The 19,823-nt window shown below is 55.7% G+C and overlaps 2 protein-coding genes across 6 annotated transcripts in view; both read right to left on the bottom strand.

Annotated features, from left to right (window-relative positions):
• CEP112 (centrosomal protein 112) overlaps positions 1–19,823 on the bottom strand; it is a 468,883-nt gene that overhangs the window by 464 nt on the left and 448,596 nt on the right. The gene's annotated exons all lie outside the window — the stretch shown is intronic.
• Positions 1–19,823, bottom strand: part of AXIN2 (axin 2) — a 79,829-nt gene that overhangs the window by 29,924 nt on the left and 30,082 nt on the right. Inside the window, exon 1 of one of the 5 annotated variants that reach the window (XM_053211932.1) lies at positions 2,285–2,424. The exons of 1 other annotated variant lie outside the window; for it this stretch is intronic. The gene's annotated coding sequence lies outside the window, so the exon portion shown is untranslated. Of the gene's footprint in view, positions 1–728; positions 1,119–1,621; positions 1,855–2,284; positions 2,425–19,823 lie in introns of those variants that run through there. 3 more of the 5 variants (XM_053211936.1, XM_053211931.1, XM_053211933.1) reach the window with 3 other exon arrangements.

The following is a 19,823-nucleotide window of genomic DNA, read 5'->3' as shown; positions in this document are numbered from 1 at the left end:
CAATTTCGGTAAATTTCCCCACTCGGCTCTCCGCACAGATAACTCGAGCTCCAAACGTGCCCTTCCCCGGCATCTGGTTCCCATTCCCCCCACCCACCCCTTCCCTCCGCGCTCCCCCTTCCCACTCCTTAAAAATTCAGAAGATCCTCGACCGAGAAAGAAGCCCGCCCAGCAAGGGGCGGAATGGGCTCCCAGCTGGAAAACGCCCCCCTCCACCCAGATGTAAATGTTCGCTGCGCCCCCGCCTCCCGCCAAGAATCCGGCTCAGTCTACACCTCTGTGTTCCCCGTTCGCCAGAACCAGAAATCAGCTCATTCAGGCACGACTTTGATCTCCAAACTTTGCGAGAGAGCAGAGAAGCCTCAAGACCCGCCGCCCCCTACGCCCCCCACTTCCGCCCCCAGCTCCCCTCCCGGAGCCACAAACCCTACAAAACCGGATCAGAAACCGTCTCACGCTACCATTGCCTCTGCCAAGAATCCCAAACTCTACTGACCTCGAGCCTTTTTTCCAAAAGAAAAAAGTCTTATCTAACCAATAAACAAGCCGCTTTCCCTAGCACTGGAAGGATCAAACTAAGGAGGGCAGGGGCGGGCCGGGGGGGATGGGGCGCGACCCCGAACCAGGGGCCCCAGGCCGCCGGGCTGGGCAGCTCCGCCGGCGGAGTGGCGGGGCCGCCGGTAGCGCCGCGCTGCCGGGGCGGAGGGAAGGTGGGGCGGCCCCGTTACCTGGAAGACGAAGGCGGCCCAAGGCCGGGCTCTCATCTCCGCGGAGCCCCACCGGCCCGCCCCCCCCCCGGCCCAAATCCAACCGAACGCTTCCAGAGCCCCGGCGAGCGGGCCGCGGAGCGCGGGGCAGGAGCCCCGGGAGGCGCTCGCGGCACCCCGAGCCCGGGTCGGTCCCCGGCGCCGCCGCTCGCAGAGACGCCCGCAGAAAAGGCACGGAAAGCAGCAGCCTAGTCCAGAAATGGCGACGCGCGGAGTCTCTGCCTCTCCGCAAAAGGGGCCGGGGCGGCCGGGGGCGCGGGGCCCGGGCGGGGAGGAGGGACGCGGGGGACGCGGGCGCCCCGGGCTCGGGCCGCTCCTGCGCGCAGACTGAGCCCGGGCCAGCGCTCGGGGCCCCTAAGCGCGGACCAGCGGCCGGGAAGGGAGGAGGGGAGGAGGGGAGGGGGGGAGAGAGGCGGGAGGGGAGGAGGGGGCGGAGGGAGAGGCGGGGGGGGGGGGGTTGGGAGGGGGCGGGGGGAGGGCAAGCGGGGGGCGCCGCCACCCTTTCATCCCACCTTCCAAAGGCACTCCCGCGCACACTCACACCCCGACTCACATCCATAACAACGCCTGCGACGCGACCCCCGGGGGGGATCTGCCCCCTCTCCGCCCCCGCCGCAGCCGCCACTTGCAGAAGTCTCTCGGCCGGGCCCCCCGCCACCCGCTGGGGAGGGGGCCCGGGCGCAGGGCGCGCGGGGCGGCCCGGCCAAGCCCCCCGGAGCGCTGGGCGCCGGGCCCGCCGCTCCCCTCCGCGCCAGCCCGGAGAGCGCCCCGAAATAGCCGGCCTGCCAACTTCAAAGGGCCGCCGGCACATCAAAGCGCGCGGGCCGCCCGGCCGCCGCGGCCTCCGCACTCACCATTGATCCGCGCGCGCGCTCCGCGGCGAGACCTCGCAGGCGCCCCGGGCAGGGCCCCGGCCCCGGCCCCCGGATCGGCTCGCAGCGGCGGCCCCGGGCCCCCCCGGGCCGGTCCCGGCGTCGGGGAACATCGGGAGTCGCGCGGCAGGGGAGGGGGGTGCGGGGAAACAACAATCCCGGGATTAGAGCAAGATCCACCGGGAGGGAGGGTGAAGCGGCGCGCTCCGCCGCCCCTTTTATGCAAAAGACCCGAGTGGGCCTCCGCCCCCGCCGCGGCCGCCCCCGGCCCCTCCGGCCCCCGCCCGGCCCGGCTTTCAACACAGGTCCTGTTTCCAGCAGTCACTCCGCGCACCAAATGTCCTCCGGGCGCTTCCAACAAAAACTGCGCTGTGGATTTAACTGTGCACTTCAAAGGCGCGAGCCGAGCGCACGGTCCTGAAAGGGAGGTACGCGCCGGCCGCGCCCCGGGCCGCCCCCCCCCGTGCCCCGGCCGCCCCTCCCCAGGGCCGTCCGGCTCGCACCACCCCACCGAGCACGGGCTACGGCCCGGTCGGACCCCCTCCCGTCCCCGGCGCCCGCGACGCGGCTCGGCGCGACCTCGCCCCCCCTCCAAGGGGGGCTTTCTTTGAAGCGGCTCCGCTGGGGCCGCGCCTCCACCCCCACCTTTTACAGCAGGGCTTTCCGCGGGGAAGACGGGCGCCTCGGACGCCGGGCGGCCGCGAAGTCCATTGCTATGAAGGGTTATTTTTATTTCCCGGCTCTCGGGTTGTTACTGAGTTGCCAGGACCTTATCAAAGCGCAGCCGGCTCCAGCCGACTCCCCCGGGCCGGGCTTGGGGAGCCAGTGATCCCGCCGCGCCAATCACAGCCGCGCTCGGCCGGCCCGCGCCGCCCGCCTTAAAGGGACAGCGCCCCGCGCCCGCACGGCCCGGCCCGGCCCGGCCCGCCCCCGCCGCACGCCCGTCTCCCGTGTTAACTCTTCCAGGGTCCTCCTCCACCCCCCGCGAGGCCCCCGCCGCCCCGGGGGCGCTCTCAGCCGGAGTTCCAACTCCGTCTTTCAAGTTCTCCGGCCTCTTTGCTCCAGCTTCCTCCCCCTGCCTGCCCTCGCCCTCCCCAGCTCTGGAAAGCAACAGTTTATTGTAGCATTCTGGCCGTCGCAAGAACTGCAAGCAAGCAGATTTTTTTTTTTTTTTTCTATCATCAAACACTTTTCCACCTCTATTCAAGTTTCCCTGGGAATTTGGGCTGCCAGGATCTTGTAAAGGGAGTTCCAGTCCTGGGATCGATTGGCCAAGTGTCATAGGGCGAACGCGGGCCTGGACGCGGAAGGCATGTGTGTGCCCTTGCGCGCGTTTTTCTGAGTGTGGTGCGTTTGTGGATGTGTGAAGATGGGGGGTGTGAATCTGCCAGCACAGGCCTGAGTGCTGGAGATGGGCTCTGACACCTCGTTAGGGAGCATGCCTCAGTTCCCTGAGATTTAACTCCCAACTTACCAACCTGGCCGCCAGAACCCTTCTTGGGCGCGCACAGAACATCTTTCTGTAACAACCGCATTCCCAACGCGCTATTGCCTGTGTCGCCTATGCTGCCATATGTTACGTATTAAACAGACATGGAATGTCTTTTTTCTCCTTGATCTGCAGTGTGGATTATTGAAAACTCCTCACCCACTGTCACCTTTGAATGTCACCTCCCCACATGCCACCAGTAATGTTGATGAGGCACAACCGTCTCTTCTCACTTAATGTAACAAGAAAACAGGCCACAAACCTAGAACGTCTATTGCTATAGAATGGTCCCTCATACGATGCGCTATTAACTTGAAAATCTTAAAGGCGTCAAATTGTTTCAATAAGTGAAAAGGGAAGCCCAGCGCCGATACTGGGCCAGGCTTGCGGTCCCCAGCTCTACTCACTTTCTTATTTACTTTTTTTGTTGAATTAATGGATGACAACGCTTTTCAATGCAGAAGGGCCTGTAGCCTATCATGAGACCTTCGGAACTTTAAAAGATGCAAGAAATGGGTCTCGTTAGGCTTCTGTAGGAAAAGAGAAGGATGGTAAAACACCCATGATGTGCCGGAAAAGAATAAGCAGTGGGGGGCTGTGCCCTGCTGCCCCCAGCCGGTGGGGCTGCAACAAGGGACTAGAGGCCTTTGCAGACCACGCTGCCAGACTTTTTCGCTCCCGAGAGCCAAGGCGGGTGACATTTCCCTTCCCAATACCTGCCCTTCTGTGTCCATGGCTCACCTCCCCAGGCAGCCAGGCTGACAGCCAGCCAGCAGTCCAGGCTACAGATTATGGCCACCTCAGGGCAAACCGGGAAGGCTGGGGCTACAGTGTGGCCGGATGACTCATCTTTGCCTTGGGTCAACTGCTGGGTGTGAGGAGCCTGGCAGCCAGTCCCCTTCAGGTCGGCTCCGTCTAAGAGCCTGGCCTTCCGGTATGCTGGTGCGTGGGACCTATGGCCAAGGGCACACCCACCCACTTTGGCGACCCCACGACAGACAGCCGGGGGCAAAGCCGTCCCTGTGGTTCCAGGGAGTCTTTAGGCCACAGAGGGTGTCATTACAGGAACAGAAGTTGTATACAGAGGGGAATAAATTGCCACGGCAGTGTCTACAACGTAAACAACAGTAGCATGCGCGCGCGCGCGCACACACACACACACACACACACCCCATGTGGGGGAGGGGAGATAGAAAAAGCAAAACATCCAAAATCAAAATAAACAATGATCAGAAACAGGAGGCTTTAAAAAAGGAAGTGGAAACTTGGTCTTCATGGGTGGTTTTCCTCCCCTCCCAGCTGTCCCCACTGACCCTTCGCTGCCCCCCAGCCAGCCTTCATCATCGCAGGCTCTGCTTCAACGGAAGATTCTCCTGCTCCCTCATTATCCCGGCGCTGCGGCAGCCGGAAGGAGGGAATGGGGATGGGGGACACAGACACAAGGCCTGGTGTAGTTTGGATCTTCTCCTTAATGACCCCTCTGAGAGCCTGATTTCCAGAACAGGTGCTTGGTCACCTTGGCCCAGTGACTCCCCCTCCATCTCACCCCTGCCCTTTCTCCTTCCCCCTTGACTTCAGATCTGGTGGTACATTTCCCATTCAGCAGGAGGCGGGGCCAAGTGCTGAGAAGCCCGGAGCCCTCTCAAGCTTCCGGGTCTTTGACTACTTGTTGATAATATTTCTGGAAGAGAATCCAAAGTCCTCTGCTTATACCCAGCCCCTTTCTCAAGATAGCACAGTTTTCCATTTTTCCCTTCTCCCTGGCAGCAGGGATATCATGTGACTTGTTGTAATCCTGCACAGTTGCCTGGAAACTGGAAAGCAAGGTGATGGCGTTCTGCACATGCTCACTTAGCCCCCTCCTTTAAATACAAACCCTACAGAGGATAAACCGCCTACTTTGCCTAAGTGCAGACAAGTTTAATAAAGCAGAGAGTATAATTCTTTTCTGGAATTGTGTATTGGGTTGAAATCCTAGAATCCCAGAAAACAAAGACTCAGGACGCCCTGGGAAGCATCTGGCCAGGTCTCCAAACTTTAGTCGGCCCCCCCAGAAACCCTTCTGGAGTGGAAGTCACACCGCTTGAGACTTCGGAGGACACGGTTTTCTAAGATTCAGTGACTTTGCCTTCTTTCTTTGGAAAAGTGCCACCTTGGACAATGTACCTCTGATTAAGGAGGGAGGCGGAGACAGGCAGAGGTAACCTTTCCTAAGACGGCAGGTTACCGAGTCGTTCTGAGTCTCTGTGTGTTCATCTGTAGAGTGGAGGAAACATCTCCGAATGCCGTTATGAGGATAGGCAAGAAGATTCCAGCAAGATGTTTGACACACAGTAGGCACTCCGAACTGGCCCCCCCAATAGCCTGGGAAGAAACTCTCTGTCTCCAAAGCAAAGATGCCCTCCAGTCAGGAGTCATGCCCGGGGTTGGGGGCGGGGGGCTGGATGCTACCAAGGAGGTCCTACAGAGGTGAGCCAACCCTGCCATCCTCCCTGCAGAGAGGAGCAGGCGGAGAGGGAAAGGGGGCTGTGCCTCTGCCGTCTCTCAGAAACAGTCCTCTCCTGTACCCCCCAAAGAAACATCCTAATTTTCTAGCCAGGGGCCACTTAAAGTGTTATCTGATCCAATCCACATTTTGAGACGGGGAACTTAAGCTAGGAAGAGGTGATGAGATTTTTCCCAGGATCACTCCGCCCATGCTGGAGCTGAGCTGACACCTTGTGAGGGTTCTGACTCCTGGTCCATCCTCCCGGGAGGAGACCCCGGAGAGGGCTGGCTAAGAGGGGGGCCCTGAGTTTCTCAAGTCCCTGACTAATAAACATGTTTTGAGATGTTTTGCTAAAAGAATCACCCCAGAGCTTCAGCCTGAAATTTGACTGAAGTACACTTCCTTCGGCCCGTGTTTGTGGACCATCTCTGCGTGCCCCCCCCCCGCCCCCCACCGCCAGGAGCTAGGCTATTCCACGAAGTCTCTTAAGGTGGCAGGTGTTCCTGGGGGCATCTGGGGGTGGGGGGGCTGGTTCACCTATGGGAAAACTGACTCTAACAGAGCCCAAGAGGAAGAAGAGAAGAGGAAAAGGCCAACCCAACTTCCCACCCTCCCCCCTTCCTACTTCCTCTCCCCTTAGCGGAGGGGGGACTGGGAGGCCAAGGTGGAAATTTTGAAGCCACAAGAGAAAAGGGGAGGGTTCTCGAAGAAATCGTGTCCGTAGAAGTGTCAGGGAAACTTGCTCGTTAATAAAATGGACAGAAACACATCATTTAAATGTTAAATTGAAAACAGAGCTAATAATGTAAAGCTTCCTGATCTGACTTACTTCCAAGGGCCTTTAATAGTTATTATAAATGGAGCTACAAACTGCCGGGCTTCTGGTATCTCGCCATTCAGCATCTTTTAAGAGTTGGCCTGAGCTTGTAGCCAGAGGAGACCATCAGTACGAACACAAATCCAGGAAGAGGTTCTGCGTTTTGAAATTTTCTTCTCCATAGCATCGAGCGGACACACACGAAAAAGGTTGTTTTCAGGAAAGGACGTGAAGAAGAAGTAGGAAAAGGATCTCTGAAGTACCACCCAAGCGGCAGCATGGGAAACGTTGCTATAAATAGGTCTGTGATGCCAAGCTCTCTCCATAGACCTTGCTTTCTGCTCCTGATGTCTCATCCTGCTCATTTGAAGCAACTTCTGGAAAGTGAGGATCTGCCAAGCTTGGAATCCGTTCCTTTATTCTTTCATGTCAGGTCGGTGTCTTGATTGGCTTCGAACATTCCCACAAGCTGATGGCCTGCTTTCTCTGCCTGCAGGGGATTGGCCATAGCCCGGGGGGCGGGGGGGGGGGGCGGGGAGGAGAGGATGCTTGGCAGAGTCCCAGGCCTCCCCAGCACACCTAGAATGGTTCTGGATATTCGCTCCTCATGAAAGAACCTTCCCCAGGTCAAGTTCTCAACATGCCACTTGATTATGCAAACTGCCTTGGATGCTGCCTGCACGGCCCATCCCACACCTCGCTGGCACCTGGCTGGTGCTCCGGTAATATGCTGGCAAACGAGGAGTCTACACTTGCTGTCTACACTTCCTCCTCTCTCATTGTCTCCTCAACCCTCAATTGTCTTTCCCTCCTTGAAAATCACTTTCCGCCACTTAAAAACCATCCTGATTGGTAAATCCCATGGGCCCGTTTTGCTCTGGCTAGGGCTGTACTTAAGCAGCAGCCTGGCTCCTTCTTGCTGTAGTTCAAGCCTCTCCCGTATCTGTCAGGACTTTCTTACCAGGAACACCTGTATCTCACACTGCTCCGCACTCCTCCCCAGCCCGAACACCCTGCTCTTCCTCTGGTTCCTTCCCCCTGAAATGGTTTCTGGGCCATTTCCTGCCCCACCCAGCCCTCCAAGCCCCATTCCCTAGAGGCCTGCGGGGGGGGGGGGGGTGGCGGGGGAGGGGGGAGGCCACAGCTGTCTCACATTTCGCATCTTAAAACGGAACCTACTTAGTCCCTGGTGAAACCAGCCAACCTCCTGGCAGACAGCGACCTCACCAGGCCCCGCTGCCTCAGTTAGAAACCTGGGCCATTTCTAGATCCTTCCTTTCCCTCACCCATCCCCATTCAGTCACCCGGCTCGGTTGATTCTGCCTCTGAAACATCTCCTAAAATCACCGCCTTCCCTCCAGGTCCACAAACCACCCGCCAAGCTCGGCTGTTATCTCTTGTCGGGAACAGCAACATTCTGTTCTCCCCGACTGCAGTGTATATAGCCCCTGCCCCTGGGTCCCCGACATGTTGCCACCATAGAGAGAGCATTCTGCACTCCAAGATTGACCATATCATTCCCAGCTTCAAATCCTCTCTTGGCCACATGCGGCCTCCGGGACAGGCCCACACAGAGCCGGCTGTACGGTGCCCAAGGTGGTTGGCCCTGGCCAATCTCAGGCTCCGTCTCCTGCTGCCTCTGGCTCCCAAGCCCCTGCCAAGGGCGGTCCTGCATGGTGACTCCCATCTGCTATTCCTTCGTGCTTTTGAACTTGCGAGATTCCCTTGGCCAGCAGGCCACCCTCTTCGGCTTCTTCAATCCCTCCCCTGCAGCGTCCCCCCAAGACTGGGAGAGGCTCCTCTCTTCCATCTTTCCAGGGCACCAGGGCCTCACCTCTAGCACAACACCTCTGCTGACCTACTTCTCTTTACTACCCATTCCCCCGGGGACTCTGAAGAAGGGGCCCTGTCTTTTGATACCTTTCTCCCTCAACCCAGTCCATGGCCGAACGCGTTGTGGACACAGGTGATAGGTGAAATATTGAACGACTGGTGTACCACATGCATGGGCCAACCAGCACGGATGCCAGCCTGGGTCCCGGGGCTGGGTCACGAAGTCCCCCCCAACCAGGGGCAAGCCTTTAGCTGCTGTGCTTGGGGAATTGAGGTTGGTGTCCTCTAAGTGGCCCTCAAAGATCCCTGTGTCCTGTACCCTGCCCTGTGTCATTCCCTCCCTTGAGCGCGGTGGGGCTTAGTGATTTGCACCTCATGAACGGAATATGGCAGACAGGACAGGACGTCCCTTTTGAGACTGGATTATAAAAAGATGGTGACTTTTATTTTAGGTGCTTTTTTAGGCTCGTGAGGCAGCCGTGTGGAAGGGAGAGGCCCAGGTGGCCAGGGACAAGGCTTCCACCAATGGAGGGAGGGATCCTGGAAGGTGATTCCTACCCAGCCAAGCCTGGAGCCCCGTGGAGGCCAGCTGATAGCTTGCCTGCAACTGCATGAACCCACCTTGAGCCAGAGGCACCAGCTAAGCCCAGATTCTGGACCCATGAATTGAGACGTGTCCTTTCAGAAGGGGTGTAGCAGGCCTGTGGGTGAGACTTTTGCCCTGTCAACTCACACTGCTGATGCTGAGAACCAACTTGCAATATGTGGGGGTTCCAGGGGTCTTTTCTGCACTTATATAACAGCACATTGATGGGGAATGGCGACGAGCGTAAACCGGCAATAATTATAACGTTTGAAGTTCTTCCAAGGTTACTGGATGTTTCTGTAAAAACATATCCAATTTCCCCAAATAGGTTGCGACACGAAAAGCCAAAATCGTTTTGAGATTTTACTGAGTTACAGGCTAGTGACATTTGATCACACCCAAAAACGTTTACTTTGCTGCCACCTTTCCCAAGTTATCGGGGTTCTCCCCCAACTAAATGGAAAGACAGAACTTATTTGTCTATCTAGAAGGTAAATAGGAATATTATTTGTTCGTTTGTTGCTTCAGATTTAGAGGAGGCAAAGGAACCTTTCCCCTTGGAGCAGCAGGGAACCTGGAAGAAAGACGCAAATGAGGATATCTTTGGGATTAAAATGTGTCACCCAAAGTAGCAGGGGCTGGGGTTCATTCTCTGTAAGACATTTGTAAAGGAATCTTCATAATTCCTATCCAGGAACTTAGATGCAGGGGAGTAAACTCCTGACTGGGGTGGCCCAGAGTAACTCTGGAGACGTCTTTATTGTTTTTGTTTTGTGGATGTGATCACTGCACATCAGGTATGGGCTGAACGTATTTAATGGTTTTCTTAGCAAAAACGCGAGTCACATCCCAAAATTAAAATGTGCGGAGTGAGCCTCTCCTCCTATTACTAATGCTCTGTGCATTAAAATTGCCCCAATAACTTTTGAGTGTAGAAAAAAGATACAGTAATCATTGAAACCACAAAATCTGTCTTGACAATCTCAACGAATCACCCCCACACTTGGGGGATGTTAGGGGAAAAAATGAAGTGGAAAAAGTCAGCCCTGAACCAGCCCGGCTCTCCAGACAAGGAAGACTGGAGTTCTTCGTGATGCCACGAACTTCAACAGATGCCCTGATGGGAAGGCCAGTCTTTTAAGCTGAAAATACCATTTCCCCTCTCCCTGAACTGATGAGTATTTCTTTTTTGCAGACTTAAATACCTTTCTCAAGGTCAATTGGTTCAATGCGTCAAGTGTATCTACCTGGGTACAACTTTTTGCATGAATCCATTAATTCAGAAATAAAGGAATAATCGAAATCTGGTTGCCTGACTTTGGGGTCACAAGAAATGGGTGAGTAAGGGGCTTCCTCCTCCTCCCTTTCTCAACGCCAAGGTCAGAGGAGAGCAGTGAGCCAGGTGTGAAGGGCAGGTGTGAGACAGCTGCCTGCCGAGTGGAGTGCCTTCCTGGTGACTGCTCAGAGGGAGTCCTGGAGGAACCCCAGGTGCAGGACAGCTTCCAGAGGTCAAGACCTAGAAGTTCTGCCACCCAGAAAGGGCGTGGGCGCCCAATGGCCGCCAGCTTTCCCCCCCCCCCCCCCCCGCACTCCGCCCCCTGCTCAGCTTTCTTAGGTGACCACCCACTTCCTGTGGGTCTAGCAGCTGCTTCAACTTGGCTTTTCGGTAACAGACATGACCTTCCCAACCCCCATCCCAGCTTTAACCTTTTCTACCCCGACAAAGGCCGCTTCCCCCACTCCAGCCTCCCCAGGGGGTCCCTGCTCTGAATTCCCCTGTGAAAAGGTGTCAACCTTACACTCTACAAGACAATGGAGGGCCTGGTGTGCACTTGGGATGCTGCTCAGCTCCAGAAGAAGGGACCTTTTCTCAGGGGGCTCGGAGGGAAGAGGAAGGTGGGAGTTCCAATGCCACGGGCACTAGGGCCCCAACGTGGATTCAAAAGCCAGAGTACCTGACCTCTGCAGCTAGCTGTCAGGGGGAAGGTGGGGAGAAAGAGATCTACTGGAGTGGGAGGGCTCAAGTGGGGCTCTGACCACCTGGGGCGGGAAAGCCTGGTGGGAGGAAGAGCCCAGAATCCAGGCTCTGAGAAGGGATGGCCGGCCCCCTACAGAGAGAGTCTGTCCTTTCTCTGTGCCTCAGTTCCCCCAAGTATAAATTAGGAAGAATGGCGGTGCCTGGCTCGGGGTTGAAGATCAAATGAGATGATGCAGTACAGTGGCTGGAACCCCCCCCCAACCCCCCCCCCCCGCTGACCCTCGAGCAAGGATTAACCGTCTTGGGGAAAAAACTAAGAGAACAACCCAGACTGGGGCCTGGCTGCCCCGCTAAGGACACCCTGCAAGTCTTTTGGGCTCTTTGAGACTCCCTTCCCTTAACTAGAAAACGGGAATAAAGTAATGGCAGGTTTCAGATGGAGCCTGAGGGGAAACGTTCTAGCCAGTAAGTTCCACTTCTGGAAGATGCTGGTGCTCAGCCTTCTGGGACGGACGGTTTGCCAAGGCCAGCTGAGGTCTTGGCACACGTTTTGTCTTCTCTGTGCTCACCCCAGTCCTCAACGAGGGGTAATTAATGGCTGCAGCCAGCTAACTTCATGCGGGTCTTCTCAAAAGCACCCCCAAGCTTTGCGACCATGACAGTGGGCCAGCCGTTTCGCCTTCAGGGCATGAACCCTTGTCCAGCATTGGCACCCCGGCCGTGCTGCCTCCTGTCACCACCACCTTCCACCCTCCATGCCTTCCCCGGGCTCCCACATGAACGGCCTTGGTGCATTTTATGATTCTGCTGTTCCTCCCAAGGGCCATGAGGTGGGCCCCCAGGGGGTGAGGTCAAGAGAAGGGTGTGCCCACCCCTGGCCCTACTTGTCCTCAAACCTCCCAGCAGCTACCCCTCCCTCAGAGCCTTCCACGGAGCTTCACCCAATTGGCAACAGGCATACACCACGGTGTGCTGGTTCTCTTTTTGTTTCAAACAATTTTTTAATGATCCGGATGTGACCACCAAGTTGGTGATGCCTTCCCCCTGGCACATTTGTTCCTCTCTTTGTAAATCCTGCAAGGTGCTGCATTTCAAGGATCCTTTTCTCTATGGATTCCATCCCTTATTCTTACTCTGCGTCGACGAAAAGCTTGTTCAAAGACAGTCCTCCGGGCATGTTAGAAGGCCACAGACATGTCAAGCCTTCCTGCCAGGGTGCGTTTTCTGTTGCTGCCCAGGGGGTTCCTAAAGTGCTGGTGTGTGGGGGTACGGGCCCGTCTTGCTCACCAACGAGGCTTCTGTGTGTCTCTGAGATGCAGCCAGCTGTGACCTTGGTGTTGCCGTGATGTCGGGCGGCCCCCCCCCCCGCCCCTGGCCCCGCCAGGGGGGGGCCACCCCGGGGCAGACGAGAGGTTCAGAGGATGACAAGAGTCCAAGAAGGAGCCTCTCCCGGAGCCTCTCCGCCCCTCTGGCGCTCTGCACGCTGACTCAATGCTCGTCTAACGTGCTGTCCTGTACCCTTTGCCCTACCTGGGCTATCCTCACGCTGTGTGTGCCTGGCACGGATCTACAGTGTCCCGGAGGCGACTTACCCAGGGCTCCCAGAGCCCCCTCGGCAGGGATTCATCACACGACACTGAAGGGGCGAGCGAGTCCCCTTGTGTCTCCCCAGCACACAGTGCCCCGCAGAGCAGGCGTTCAGTGCTGAAGGCAGTAGGAGGGGAGGCGGAGAGGGAGAGGTGAGTTTGGTCCCCCCCTGGTGGCCCACGAAGGAGCCTGGATGAGCTTACTAGGTACAGTGCACTCAGCATGGGGTTCCTAGGCCTTGTTTCCTGAGGCTGGATGAATGTGTGGGGGCAGAGAAGGGCAATGGAAACACTTTGGGGCTTTCCTGCTGGCCCTTCACTACTTGGCCTTGTCCACTTTCAGTAAAGTGGGCACATCTCTTCCTTGACCACGTCTTCCGACCACCCTTCATGGACACAGGCCTGCTCCATCCTTTGCTGGTCAGCCGGGGGGGCTGGGGGGCTAGGTCCCCCCCACTGGCCCCGCACACGAACATGCCTCCTCCCACTCCTGTAGTCCCCAGGCGAGGGAGGGACCCCTGGCCCCAGGAGAGGAGGACACTAACCAGGGTGTATATAACTCTGCCCATCCCTCCTTGGAGTTGGCCTGCCGTCTCCCCATCTCCGTCTGCTCCCCCAAGGCCTAAGTTCCACAGGCAGACCCCACTGGGAAGACCCGGAGTTTTCTCTCCAAACCAGTGTCAAGTAAGCGTGTCTAATTTGGAATACAGCTCCAGGGAGACGGCGATGACTGCTTCCTGCCGGGCATTTACTCGATCGGCAGCAACCTTGACTTGACGTACCTGACGCCACCTGCCTGACGCCTGTGTCTTCTCTCATTCAGCCCTCCCCTGGAGCAGGGAAAGGGGGTGCTCTTTATTAGCACCCCTGCCCAAACCTCAATACCCAACTTGGAAGTTGTTTTCTCTCTAAACGTACTCTTTGAGGTGGGCCTCACTCAGGGCACCCAAGGCTGACAGGGGAAGGGGACAAAAGAGAGACACACAGAGGCAGGAAGTTACAGCTACTCGCACCCCAGAAATATCTTTTCCCACCCTTCTGCACGAGGCCTGGGCTGGCCTTGCATATATGCTTGTCTTGCATATATAAGGTGCCAGACTCGCCCAGGGAAGCTTATCTGAACCACCCGACCTGCACAGAGCTATCAGTGGCTGGGACCAAGCCTACCACTTCCTCATCCAGGAAAGTATAATGAAGGAAGGAGCAAGGGAATTAATGAATGAGAAGCAATACCATCCTTTGGACTCAGGAGTTGGACATACATCAAGTTTCAAGTCCGCACCCCACCACTGACCTGGAATAAGTTGTATATCCTTTTAGAAGTTACATATCCTTTGAAGCCTTGATTTCCTCATCCATAAAAGAGAGCTAAGGATAAAGAACCACTTTTAAGGGTTGTTTATGACCGAAATAATTCTCAAGCTATCTTTTTTTAATGTTTCCCACTTACCAGTCCCGGGCTAACAGGCCCCAGAGGCTGTGGGAATCAAGATAATATGCGCAAAGTGCCAGCCATAGTCGCTGGCACGGAGAGAGCAGAGTGACTGCTATTTGCTGCTAATAGTACCATCTGTCCAGTCCAGGAAGCTGACCCCAGAGACCTGGGCAGGATGATCACACTCAGTCCTGTACTCGTGGCTTCTGGGCCCAGTCAGACATTACTATAGACCTTTCCTGGCTGACCCTGCCCAGGCTGCAGGGAATCCAAGGCCTGCGGCCCAGAGGGAAGGTGGGTCTGTGGCTCCCTCCTTGGTGCCATCTTCCGTCACAAAGGGCGGCTCTGTCTGAACCCCCAGGGCCCAGGGCAGTAAAAGGGCCATAAACAGAGCGAGCTGCCATAAACCAGAGACAGAGTCGTTAGCAGTTTCCTTTCTGATAAGGGCTTCAAGGGCCCCGGGAAGACTGCTGTGATTTCCAAGTCTGGTCCTTGCGCCCCAGATATTTGAGTCCTTGGGTCAGAGTCCACAGAGAGAGAGAGAGAGAGAGGAGATTGAGGAGAAGTCCTCCGAGGGGACGGGAAAGACCGGGAGGGCAAGAGGCAGGCTGTAGAGGGTTTGGGGTAATAACAGTAGCAAAGTGGCTGAGGCTAGGAGGCACTTCCTGTGGGCCAGGCTCTCTGCGAAGAGGTCATCTCATCAACTCCCCTGCCCAACCACTCCCTGTGGCAGACACTACTATTATCAATCTATTTCACAGGAAACACAGGCCTGGGGGCAGGATACAGCCTAAAAACACTGAATGCAGGCCCCCTGTCCAACATCAGGTACTTCAAGATGGCGCCACCATGGCGCTTCTGAGCATGGGGACTGTGTGTCTGCACTGATCACCTGCCCCTGAAGCTAGCCCATCTAGGGGGCTCCAGACACTCGGTGAAGGTCACACGGCAGTCACACAGTGCATTTGGGAAAGAACAAGGCTCTGGGTTGGTTCCTTGATTCCTCCCAGCCCTTTTACCCCAAGACCATTGCCATTGCCTTGTAAGATGTCAATCTCCACTTGCTTAGACACCCTCCTGGGGGCAGTGGAAGCACCCAGCTGGAAGGAGATGCCCCGTAAACATCCCTTGAGGACAGACGTGAGGGCTCTGCTACTGGGCACCTGCCTGGCGCTTTAGCCGATGGAGTTTTCTCATAAAAACTCTTGTCCCGTGTTAGCTTCCCATTCTCTGAATGACAGGTGTCAGCTCCCATAGGCCTAAGTATCTGATGGCATCTAGTCTGACCCGCTAGTTTTAATAACAATAGCCATCACACTGAAGAGGCGTTTTATTGCATTTCCAGTTGGCTCTGTGTTCTTGCTGATCAAGCGCGTAATCAGGGAGGGTTAGGGGCCAGCGCCCACGCCTACATCTCAGTCCTGGCTCCAACTTGCTCAGTGGCCCAGGCCACTCTGGGCAGTGCAGGGTTCTCACCTGCACAAGGAAGGGCTTGGATACCAGCGTCTCTGACTCTTCCATTCCAGACTCTTCTTTAAAAAAAAAAAAAATTTTTTTAAGTTTATTTATTTCTCACAGAGAGAGAGAGACAGACAGAGCATGGGTGGGGGAGGGGCAGAGAATGAGAGAGGGAGACACAGATTCTGAAACAGCCTCCAGGCTCCGAGCTGTCAGCACAGAGCCCAACGCGGGGCTCAAACTCACGGACCGCGAGATCATGACCTGAGCCAAAGGCAGACGCTCAACCGACGGAGCCACCCAGGCACCCCTCATTCCAGACTCTTCTACTCCATTCTCCCTGCTCACTGCACGTTGCACCCACAGGAGATAGGCACAGCCTCACCTAGGCTGTGGCCAGGCTCATCGGGTAAAGAGGAACGAAGACTTCAGAAGGCAGCAAACTGTCACCTACTCGCTCCTCTTCTGCACGTGCAGCTCGGGGAGGTGGGGGGCTCCCTGGAGGGAGCGGAGAAGGACTGGTCTGTGACCTTTGGTCTTGATCACAGGTGCGGCACTCAAGAATGATAACATGGATACAAGCAGATGCCGACAGGTTGGGACCCACTTCTTCCTTCTGTCCCTGTGGCCTCTTCCAAAGGGCCATTGTGCCTCTGTTTGGGGAGGAAGGGCCAAGTTTCCCAAACTCTCCTGGAATTAGTGATGAGTCCAGGATGCCATCTTGTGCGTTCCGAAGCATTCAGGGTTATGCAGAACAATAGGAATCCATGTCTGTAAGAGGAGCGATTAAGTATAGGCAGTATAGGAACATTATGTGAACTTTTAAAAGGTAATGGCGTTGTAATGATACTGGAAGGACATGTGAAATCAACTCCAAAAAGCAAGAGGCAAAAGTTGCATAAAACATGTATTCAACTAGGTAAAACATATAGAAAAATGAATTGAATAGTAGATGGCAGGATTGCGGATCACTTTTCTCTGGCTTTTTATAGGTTCTCGGCCACCCCCAGCCAGGCCTGGATGGTGACATTTTGTGCCGTGTGACCCTATCCCTTTCTGGGCACAGCTGATTGAACTGTGTGCGGCCATGTCACTCATGGGCGGCCCGTCACAGGCTAGCCAGTGCCCCTTGACTGGAGTAGTGAGGCCTAGAGAGAGGAGCTGGGTTGTTCAGTTTGCCTCCTGAGCTCAGAAATTTGAGCAGGGAGACAAAACGAGAGCGAGGCTGGGGAAACAGTAGCCATGGCCTGGGAGGCGTTGGAGTTATGAGGGGCAGAGGCTGGGGCCGTGCCCTGAGGGATCCCGAAAGCCCTGTTCTTGCAATGCACCCCTATTTTCCCTTGGGGTCAATTGACTGCCTCTCTGGTCCTTGAAATGGAATATTATTATTTTGTATTTTCCAAAATTTCTATAATGACATTATATTACTTTTAATAATTCACTACCAAAGAGGGGTTCCGTGGCATCCTTGGCGACCCTGCCATTTTGGAGTGCCTTCTACTGAGTCAAATATTTTACATAAGCTTGGCTTTGCATCATTTCACCAGGGTTACGGAACAGTGGCCCGTCAAGGCCATTTGGACGCTGTGCAATGCAGATCTTCGGCTGGGGGACTTGGCATCAGACTCTCCCAGCCAGGGCCTGCTGCAGACAACCTGACAGGCCCACAGGGCCTTGTCCCTCCCAGAAATGTCACCTCTGAAAAGCAGCTTGGCATCGCTTGTTTCGTGCCCACCACGGTTTTAGGTAAGTCGGTGAATCTGCGTTCGCACAATACCTCATCTGTACTGCATTACACAGCCACTCACGCGCGCCAGCCAGAAAGCGAACGGCCTGGAAATACCGGACAAGAAGATGGGAGAAAATGTGGAATCTGGTCTTGAGAATCTGAGGTCCATTTCCTCAGCGAGGGGACTTTTGTTAGTAAGTCTGAACAGATAAGAGTGATCAGCTCCTCGCCCTGTAATCCTTCGGCATTCCCACTGCACTCCAATGTTTCTTCCCTTGAAGTTTTAGGTCTCCACACTTCCTGCTATCTCAGACTCTTGGCCAGACCTGCTGACTTGAAAGGGGCGGCAGAAGGGCCTCAAACGTTCTCTCCTCCTGGATACAATGCACAAGGCCACGTTCACCTATATTAGCTTTTGTGAACCTCCTTCCTGCCTGTTTGCAGTGCCGACTGCTGGGCAGGTGAGGCCCTGGCCGGGCGACATGGGAAGGGGCGGTGTATGGGCTCTCCGAGCACCCTGAGCTTCTAGGGGAGAAGGCAGGGATGACGCAGCCAGATGAAAGCTACTGGGGACACCCCAGCCCCGGGCTCCTGGCCTGGTTTCACCACTTCAAAGCTGTGCGGTTTGGGCAAAAGCTTTTGCCCTTCCTGTGCCTCAATTTTCTCAACGGTGAAATGGGAATGAACTGTTAACAGGGAGGCCGAAATGAGAAAATGGGCGTAAAGGTCCACGTGGCCAGTCAGTGTCCTGTGAACGCTGGCTTCCCTTCATCCTCGGGAACCAGGCTGCGGCCGCCTCTCCTCTCCCTCCCCTTGTGCCTCCACCGGAAAGAGGTCCGGGGGCCTCTGGAGAGACTGGTGGGGGCTGGGCATGCAGAGCACAGGGCAGACACCCCAGGCCAGGCACCTTCGAGATTCTTCCATGAGCCAACCAACTGCTCGTTTCGCAGACTCTGTCAGCACGCAATGCTGTCCTGGCCCAGGGAAGGGTGAGTGGCTGCAACCAGGTTTAGAAACACATGTCAAACCCAATTCCAACCAGATGAGGCTGGCCTGCTTCCAACGGCCACTTTCCATCGCTTCCAGCCAGAGGGAGGCTCGTCCAGATCCCACCCCCAGGCAAGCCAGGCCTGTTGCTTCCCCAGGGTCCTCGGGTCCAGACTGAGAAGCTCACCTCTCTGCTCAGGAGGCTCCTTCCAGAAGGTCCAAACCATGAGTCATGGAGCTCAAGGAAGCAGCAACCTTCCGGAGAACCCACGGCCCATCCTATAGTTAAGCGGGCCAGTTCTCTCCCTGACAAGGGGAGGAGCCAGGCAAAGGAGGAGGCGAGGAGGTGCTGTTTAACCACCACAACAAGGGGGCTGGATGAGCCACTTGGCCAGGAAGCCACCGGCTTCTCTTTGCTGGGTTAAAAATGGTGGCTGGAAAAAAAAAAAAAAAAAGCCACCACCACCCAAAAAACCAACCCACCAGAGAACGCGGCATACCAGCAAAGAGTCAAGAAGGAAAGGAAATCCAAATGTTTTGAGTTTAGCTATTAAGCATAGTTTCCAGCGAATGTACTCATGTCTTGAAATGAAACAGATGAAAGCAACATGTGTCAATGGTTGTAGGAAGGCAATAATGTCATCAACAGGAAATAAAGAAATTGAACACTGAAGCCTCAGCCCAGAACTTAACTCTTCTGCTCCAGCCCCAAAGGCTTTCTGCATGGAAGGCTGGGGAAGTTTCTTGCACCGCTGGGTCTCTGCCTCCACGGGCCCTGGGAGAACCCTCCGTACGCACCAGAGAAGGACTTGCTTTGTTAAGGGCTGATAGCCTTGGAAGGAAGGGAGCCCCACAAGCCCAGGAAGAGCTAAAGGGGAGCCACACAGCCTCTGTCCACGAGCAATTACAAATCCTTGGTGCTGGGACCACAGCGAAGAGTTCTTGGCAAGCGCCGAACTGGCTGCTGGCAGGGGTGGCCAAGCCAAGGCCAATGTGCTGGCACTGAAAGGGTGGGTGGTGCCCCCAGGGGACCCGCGGGCCCCAGGAGGCGGTCAGGGCTGCTCTATGGCCGGGGATACAGGCCATACAGATGGAACAGGCTCTTCTCACCCCATCCCTCCACTCAGGACGGAATGGAGAAAGTGCACACCCACTCCTCTGGCCCACCCCCAGAGAACCGGGAGAAGCAGTGACTCTGGGCCCCTGGGAAGGTGAAGCCGATGTCCACACGCCTTGGGGGTGCTGAAAATGGCTTCTGCAGGCCTCTATCTCCCCGCTTTCATCTCTGATGGACTGACACTACTCAGCTTTGGGGATACCTGCCTCACTATTGAGTCTATCACATGCAAATAATACATAAAATTTAAAAATGAAACAGGAAGGGGGGGGAACACAACAGATAAATAAAGCAGGATCATGGCGCGAGAGCGTTTGTTAGTCTGGTTTTAGATGTGGCCTTGGCCACAGGCCGCACCTGTCACTTGCATCAGAATCCTTGGGGAGGTTCGGAGCTCGGCTCAGGAGACGCAGAAGGCCAGCTTTAGGGATCAGGGAGCTAGTCCACTGATTTTCACACTAGGCTGGACTGAGATAATCTAAAGCAAATGGATGGTCAACATTGTCATTATAGGCAGATAAAATTAATGGGCAGAAATGCTCTAATTCCTTCTTGCATCATTAAAAACAATTACACTTCTAACAGGTCTCAGTGCTGGATTCCAGTATAGGTGCTTTGGTATTACTCGGAAATATATATACTTGGATTTACCGTGCCTATGTATACTGGTCTGCTCGGGCC

The sequence above is a fragment of the Acinonyx jubatus genome, chromosome E1, assembly GCF_027475565.1.
Source record: "Acinonyx jubatus isolate Ajub_Pintada_27869175 chromosome E1, VMU_Ajub_asm_v1.0, whole genome shotgun sequence".
Lineage (NCBI taxonomy): Eukaryota > Metazoa > Chordata > Mammalia > Carnivora > Felidae > Acinonyx > Acinonyx jubatus.
Note: the sequence above shows the minus strand (reverse complement) of the source record. Positions and strands in the feature narration are given on the sequence as shown.